We start from the raw sequence: 8,602 nt of genomic DNA, 5'->3' as shown, positions 1-8,602 counted from the left end.
TTCTGAGCCTCCATGTACCTCGACTGGGCCCCGGCCCCCGTCCTCAGCCCGTCCTATCCGCTTCCCCTCCCTGGCCACTCTGGGCAGAGGCCTTGCTTTCTGTGCCACTGACACCTGGGGACAATTCACAGAGGTACCCCACACTCCCAACACAGTGTCTGTCCCGCCTGTGCCCCCCACCCACCAAACCTCTGCTCCCCTCCATCTTCTCCCCATTACTGTGGTTGAACTCTTTACGCCCCCTATTAAAGGCCAGCCACCTGTCAGCCCTCCCCTGACCCTGCAAACAGTACTGCACCTGTCCTCAGAATTCAGGTGTGCCCACTCCCTATGTCCGTCTCTGCTCCTCTGGCTCACTTTGATCACCGTTAAAGCATTCTCATTCTCTGGCTGGGCACAGTGGCTCACGCCTATAATCTCAACACTTCGACGAGGCAGGTGGATCACTTGAGCCCAGGAGTTCGAGACCAGCCTGGGCAACATGGGGAGACCCTGTCCTACAAAAAATATGAAAATGAGCCAGGCATGGTGGCGCACACCTGTAATCCCAGCTGCTTGGGAGGCTGAGGAAGGAGGATTGTTTGAGCCCAGGAGTTCAAGACCGCAGTGAGCTGTGATCACACCACCGCACTCCAGCCTGGGCAACAGAGTGACACGGCCTGTATCAAAAAGAAAAGGTCTCACTCTCAAAGCCCCCTGAGACCACTTCCAACAGGGTCTCCACCAGCCTCCTCCACTCTTGGCAGCCTGGTCTTGATGTCAATGGCACAGGATGGCACATGTGTTGGTCACGGCTTCCCTTGGAACTGGCTCCTCCCTGGGCTCCTGGCGGCCCCCTGGCCCTGTTTCTGCTGCCCTCCTCCTTGGGCCCACTATCGTGAACTATCCTGGCACTCTATCCCCAGCAACCGTACAGCAAAGACGTCTACAGTGAGGACGTTGGCCTCTAGCCTGGCCCCTGAGCTCGAGACTTGGCAGCCTTCAGGACGTCTCCCCTGAGCTGTGTGACAGAAGCTCCAGCCCAGCATCCCGAACCCAAGGCTCTGCCGAAACCTCCTCCTCCCAAATCGTCCCCATCTGTTGGTCACACCAGCCATCTCTGAGCTGCCAAGGCCAAAATCGTGTCTGAGTCCTCCACACCTCTTCCTCCCACTGCGATGTGGAACCCACCAGCAACCCTCACACACGTCCCGGTTTCACTGCTTTATGGCAGTGGGCTCTGCATCAGGCTGGAGCACAGAAGGCCATGGGTGGCCTCAGTTGTATAAAACATGCCACAGGTGCATCCAGCTGCCGGAATCAGTGCCCGTAAGTGCCCACTGCAGAGACCCAGTGCATTGTGCCCGGGCCACCCTCACTAAGGTGCTGTCCTAAGGATGAAACTGGCAACCAGAATAAAGCCCACACCAGGCCACTCTGCCACATTCAGAGGACAATCGTGTGTTCCCCTTCCCCATATCTTTTTCCTTTTATTTGCCAGAAAAGTGCAGTTCCCCAGAAGCCAGCAGGCCAACCATGGCCATCTCCCTCCCTCCCCAAGCGCACACAGCCCCTTAGCATCCGGGAGGGACATGAACACACACAGCCCAGGAAGGTCCCAGAGCAGGCTGGGCACTCCTTAATTACGGAGGCCCCACCACCAGGGCCTGGCAGGGCACCCAGAAGATGAGGACTTTAAAGAGCTCTCTCTGTCCCCACGTGGTTCCTCCTACCATGCTCCTGGCAAGCTAGTGTTCTCAGTGGCTCTTTTTTTTTTTTTTTATTTTTAACAACTCTTATTTTCAAATAAGAATAACTATGTGTGTCTGTTCTCTGGGGCTTTAGGCAGCCCCGAGCTGACCCTGTGACCGGGGAGGGACGGATGGCTCCGTCTCACCGGGAAGCCAGGTGCATCTTTTACTAAAGGTGGTTTCTGGATGATGAATGACTTTCTCACGAACACAAAATTGTTGATTGTAGTTACAAACAATTCATTTTCACGTCCTGTTGATTCTGCCCCAGCCGTCCCTCGTGACGCCTCCACAGATGATGCATCGGCGGCTATTGCCACCATTGATGAAGGCTTCCTGGTCGCCCTGCGGTACCTGTTACTCCATTCATCACAGACGAGCAGCGGGAGAGCATGTTCTCTTCCGGCCTTGCAGTTATTTATCCTAGAATTTGTGTGGGTTTATGCACCTTCTAAATACAGGTGCAAACCCAGACTCCAAGATCTTAATAGGCTGCAACAGTGGCCAAAATACACGGCCAGTTAAATTCTTTGGGTTTAGCCAATCCTCCAAAGCCTACCTCTTCTGCTCCACATTCTAAAAAAATACTGATATGCATAAACAGTGTCAGCAATCTCAACTAATTAAGGCTTCCAACCAGAAGGAAAGTTGAAGTAAGTACCAGCAATCTGCATCAAATCATCAACTTTTAGGACTGACCTAGAAGACCCCAAGCCTGAATGCCCCAGCACCCACTGGGCAGCCAGTCCCCAACATGACCTAATCCAGGCCAAGCAGGAAATTTCCAGAATCAGCTGCTTTTTCCAGATTTCTCTCTCTAGACTCCCTCCTCCTGGCTGGCTCTCTGGTTCAGTGGTGGCATTTCCCTGAGCTTGACCAGGCTCTGCAGATGGGCTGGCATACATTGAAGAAGCTTGTGCTGTGAGGAGTCCTGGCTTCCAGCTCACAGCCATTGTGCCTTGGGTGAGTCAGTCAGTCTCTCCAGACCTTGGAGTCTTCACCCAGGACATGTGGAGGCTCAGAAAGGAACCCAGGTTCCTGCCCATCTGGAAAATCTGCATGTTCCTGGTTGCAGCAAGAGCCTGCCAGGCTCACACTTGCAAAGTACTGGTCCATATAAAAGCATAAAGCAGGCTGGGCACAGCAGCTCACACCTGTAATCCTAGCGCTTTGGGAGGCCAAGGTGGGCCAATTGCTTGAGCCTAGAGTTTGAGTCCAGCCTGGGCAACATAGCAAGACCCCATCTCTACAAAAAATACAAAAACTAGCTGGATGTGGTGGCTCATGCAAGCGGTCCCTGCTACTTGGGAGACTGAGATGGGAGGACTGCCTAAGCCTGGGAGGCTGAGGCTGCAGTGAAGTGAGCCGTGATCACACCACTACACTCCAGCCTGTGTGACAGAGGGCGACCCTGTCTCAAAAAAAAAAAGGCTGGTCACAGTGGCTTACACCTATAATCCCAACACTTTGGGAGGCTAAGGCAGGCAGATCACTGGAGCTCAGAAGTTCAAGACCAGCCTGGACAACAGGGTGAAACCCTGTCTCAATTTTTCTTTTTTATAAGTTAAAAAAGAAAAAACAAGCATAAAGCAGCCCCGTCAGCAATTATCATCTCATCTGCAAAAGGTCCCTGTGCTCACTGCTGTGCCCCTCCCGCCGCTGTCTGTTTCCTTGCCTGTTACACCAAGATTCTCCTCTACTTTCTCACCCTCCCACCCTCTCATTTTTCCCCCTAAATTTTTTAACTTCAGAAGTGCACAGTACACATGTAACAAACCCACACATGCACCTCCAAATCTAAAATAATTTTAAAAAACGAAAAGGAAACTCTAAATCTTTTTAAGTGCAGTGATACATTCTTGCTGTGCCAAGTCCAGTAATACAGAAGCATGCAAAGAAAAAGGCAGCACCACCCCCCCCCAACACACACAAACACACACACACACACTGAACTGAGGAAGCCAGAAACGGTGGAATAGCGGAATGGAACTGACGCGCTCAGTCTGGGCTCCTGCAAACACACACAAATGTGAGTTTGCTTCTGTGTCTTTCCTTTTTTAGAAAATACCAACATGGAATTTTGTCCACACACATTTTTCTGCAGTTTGTTTTATTCAATATAGCGGGGTTTTTTTGTTTTGTTTGTTTGTTGTGGAGACAGAGTCTGGCTCTGTCACCCAGGCTGGAGTGCAGTGGCACAATCTCAGCTCACCGCAACCTCCACCTCCCAGGCCCAAGAAATTCTTCCACCTCAGCCTCCTGAGTAGCTGGGACTACAGGCGCCAGCCACCATGCCCAGCTAATTTTTGTATGTTTTTGTAAAGACAGTGTTTTACCATGTTGCCTGGGCTAGTCTCAAACTCCTGAGCTCAAGTGATCCACCTGCCTTGGTCTTCCAAAGTGCCAGGATTACTGGCATGAGCCACTGCACCCAACCAGCACGTATGTCTTTTATATATAATAACTGCGTATATCCACAGCATAGAAATGCCAGTATATATTTGTCCCTGCCTCTGTTAAAGAGCATTGGGGTTATATTCAGGTTTTTATTTTGTTTGCTATGAATTCTGACATTTTTATGTTAGAAGACTTAATTTCAAAAAGTGGGGCCACTGAAGCAAAGAGCATACATATTTTAAATTTTAATAGCTTCTTCCTGGTTTCCTAAAAGGCTTGATCTCTTCACACCATCCAAGCAGGTCTTGGAAATGCCTGCTTTTATTCATCCTTATCAGCACTGCATGTTATCAATCTTTCAAATTTTTGACAATCTAATGACTTAAAACGGGCATCTCATGGTTACTTGGTTTGCCTTTCTCTGAATACCGATGCAAGAGAATATGGGTCCATGGGCACTGGCAACTTGCATCTTCCTTTTTTTTTCTTAGAGATGGGATCTTGCTTTGTCACCCAGGCTGGAGTGCAGTGGCACAATCGTAGTTCTCTGCTGCCTCAAACTCCTGGACTCAAGGGATCCTCTCACCTCAGCCTCTTGAGTAGCTGGAATTTATTGGTGTACGCCATTACATCCAACTAAGTTCTTTTATCTTTTTAGAGATGGGGGATCTTGCTATGTTGCCCAGGCTGGTCTCAAGTGATCCTCCCACCTTGGCCTTGATCGACAAGAATGAGCTTAAAATGTACATATCTTATATGATGTCTTTTTAGATAGCCTGTAGCTTTGTCACATTTGTGAAAGAAAATGTCTCAATTTCTATTTCTGTTTTTATGTTTGTTTGTTTGTTTGTTTGTTCCGTTTGAGATGGAGTCTCGCTTGTTGCCCAGGCTGGAGTGCAGTGGTGCGGTCTCAGTTCACTGCAAGCTCCGCCTCCCAGGTTCACACCATTCTCCTGCCTCAGCCTCCCGAGCAGCTGGGACTACAGGCACCCACCATCACATCCGGCTAATTTTTTGTATTTTTATAGAGACAAGGTTTCACCATGTTAGCCAGTATGGTCTCGATCTCCTGACCTCGTGATCCTCCCGCCTCAGCCTCCCAAAGTGCTGGGATTACAGGCATGAGCCACCGTGCCCAGCCTTTTGTTTTTTTTGTTTTGTTTTGTTTTGTTTAAAGCAAGTGATCTTTATATAGGGTTTTAGTCTGCTTGGGCTGCCATAATAAAATACCACAGATTGAGTGGCTTAAACAACAGAAATAAATTTTATCAGAGTTCTGAAGGCTGAGAAGTTCAAGATCAAGGTGCCAGACAATGCAGTTCCTGGTGAGGGCCCCCACTGGCTTGCAGACATGTCCTCCTGTGGTGGTCGGGGAGAATGATCTGTCACTTTGCTGTGGTCACCATCATCTTTTTCTACCTCCACCTTCCTCTTCTGCTCCCTCCCTTCTTCTTCACCCTCCCTCTTTCTTCCTCTATGGCATCAACACATGAATTTAGGGGAGAAGAAAGGAAGGTTGGTTGACTCTACATCAAGTCATCCAACCTTTAGGGTTGAACCAAAAGACCCCAAACCCAAACTCTTCCTTCCTCCTTCTTTCTTCTTTGCTCCTTCTCCTGCTCCTTCCTCTTTGACAGAGGCTTGCTTTGTCGCCCAGGCTGGAGTGCAATGGTGCAATCACAGCTCACTGCAGCCTCAAACTCCTGGGCTGAAGTGATCCTCCTGCCTCAGCCTCCCGAGTAGCTAGGACTACAGGCATGCACCACCACACCTGGCTAATTTTAAAAATATTTTTGTGGAGATGGGGGTCTCACTGTGTTGCTCAGGCTGGTCTTGAACTCCTGGCCTCAAGCTGTCCTCCTGCCTTGGCCTCCTAAAGCACTGGGATGACAGGCATGAGTGCCACACCTGTCAGTTGTTTCTTCCTATGAGGGCACTAACCTTCCTGTAGCTGAGCCCCACCCTCATGGCCACATCGAGGGCCCTAATGCCTCCCAAAGGCCCCATCTCTGGGTAGCATCACATTGGGGGTGAGGACTTCAACATACGAATTTAGGGGACACAGACGTTCAGTCTGGAACATGCAGTTAGCTTAAAACCAGCTACCTTACTGAATTCTTTTTTTTTTTTTTTTTTGAGATGGAGTCTTACTCTATGGCCCAGGCTAGAGTGCAGTGGCGAGATCTCAGCTCACTGCAACCTCCGCCACCTGAGTTCAAGTGATTCTCCTGCCTCAGTCTCCCGAGTAGCTGGGAATACAGGCGCCTGCCACCACGCCCAGCTAATTTTTGTAATTTTAGTGGAGACAGGGTCTCACCATGTTGGCCAGGCTGGTCTTGAATGCCTGACCTCAGGTGATCCACCTGCCTCGGCCTCCCAAAGTGCTGGGATTACAGGCGTGAGTCACCGCACCCGGCCAGCTAAGTTTTTAAATTAGTTCTAATAGTTTTTTGGTTGAATTTCTTGGGATTTCAGATTACACAATCATGTCACCTGAATATAAAAATAACATTGCCTCCTTTCTTCCAATCCTTGGTTTTCTGTGTTATTTCTTTAATCAGGAGCTACAAAACCCTTCTGAAGAATAGAGGTGGTACCAGTCATCCATATCTCACTCTAGATCTCAATGACAATGATTTTAAGATTTTACCATGCGGTTAGTCTTTATCTGTGTTTGATCCTTTGTCTTTATGAGGAGTTTTTAAAATTAGGAAGTGTTGAATTTATCAAATGTTTTGGGCCCACATGAATATCAGTGCATGATTTTTCTTTTTTTAATAGACAGATGAGATCTCCTTGCTGAACAATTTCCTGATGTGGGAACTATTTGGTCAGGCTGGATCTTTGCTTTAACACACTGCTGGATTTTATTTGCTGATATTTTATCAAAATTTTAATGTATATTGTGTCCGGGTGATTTTGGCTTCAAATATCAGAAAACCCAACTCAAAGTGACTTAAGTGGGAAGGAGATCTGTTATCGCAGCAAACGAGGAGGAAGAGGAGCAAGTCCGGGGTGGTGGTGGGGGGCCGGCCGGGCGGGGTGCTGCCCGGTGCTTTCCTCTGCCGCCTTCAGGGTGTCTGCAGTTTCCCCCACTGTCACAAGATGCCTGCATGGTTCTTGGTATCACACTCAGCCCCAGGAGTGCCCGGGGAGGAAGACATGGCCTCCCCTCTGTGGACCCTCCGAAGGCAGAGAAACTTCTCCCTGAAGCTCCTCGAAGACCCCTGCCTGCCCCACCTGCCACCTGTGTCACCAGCCCATGGGTGTAGATTGGTCACTGCCAGGGGAGCAGGACCAACACGACCACAGGAGCTGCCTGTGTCCTGCTCGCCTTGGAGCAGAATGGTGACGGTGCAGGTGCGCCCGCCGTTGCGGGACATTTTGCAAACCCAGGCTCCGACACGTGAGGGCGCCCACGTGGCTCTAACACCCTCTGGCCAGGCATCCCTGTCTATACCTTCTGGGACCAGGATTAGCCAGCCTCCCCTGGAGCATGTGGCTTCACTGAGGAGACGACCACATGAGCCAAAGGGGACTCTGTAAGGACAGAGAGGTGAGGTGGATGGGCTGGGCCACCAACGTGGTCTGCAACATCTGTTCATGGAGAAAATTGGGCCGGGTTCAGTGGCTCACGCCGGTAATCCCAACACTTTGGGAGGCTGTGGAGGGCGGATCACCTGAGGTCAGGAGTTTGAGACCAACCTGGCCAACATGGTGAAACCACGTCTCTACTAAAAATACAAAAATTAACCAGGTGTGGTGGACCATGCCTGCAATCCCAGCTACTAGAGAGGCAGAGGCATGAGAATCACTTGAACCTGGGAGGCAGAGGTTGCAATGAGCCAAGATTGCACCATTGCACTCTAGTCTGGGCAACAAGAGCAAAACTTTGTCAAAAAACAAAAAACTCTTTTTTTCTTTTGAGACAGGATCTCTCTCGGTCACCCAGGGTGGAGTGCAGTGGCACAATTATAGCTCATTGCAGCCTTGATTTCCTAGCCTCAAGTGATCCTTCTGCCTCAGCCTCTCGAGGAGCTGGGACCACAAGCACACACTACCACACTCAGCTAATTTTTTTCTTATTATTAGAAGAGACGGGATTGCATTGGGATTACAGGCATGAGGCACTGCATCCAGTCATCAAATCATTTTCTATACCCTGTCTTTATTAGATTTTGGCACATTCTAGCTTCTAAGATGCATGGGAGACCGGGTGTGGTGGTTCACACCTGTAATCCCATCACTTTGGGAGGCTGAGGTGGGAAGACTCCTTGAGCCCAGGAGTTAAGACCAGACTGGGCAACATGGCAAAACTTCGTCTCTACTAAAAATAAAAAACTTAGCAGGGCGCAGTGACTCACACCTGTAATCCCAGCACTTTGGGAGGCCAAGGAGGGGGTGGATCACCTGAGGTCAGAAGTTCGAGACCAGCCTGGCCAAAACGGTGAAACCACCTCTACTTTTTTTTTTTT

This window comes from Colobus angolensis, unplaced genomic scaffold (assembly GCF_000951035.1).
Source record: "Colobus angolensis palliatus isolate OR3802 unplaced genomic scaffold, Cang.pa_1.0 Scaffold17, whole genome shotgun sequence".
NCBI lineage: Eukaryota > Metazoa > Chordata > Mammalia > Primates > Cercopithecidae > Colobus > Colobus angolensis.
This window is presented reverse-complemented; position numbering follows the sequence as displayed.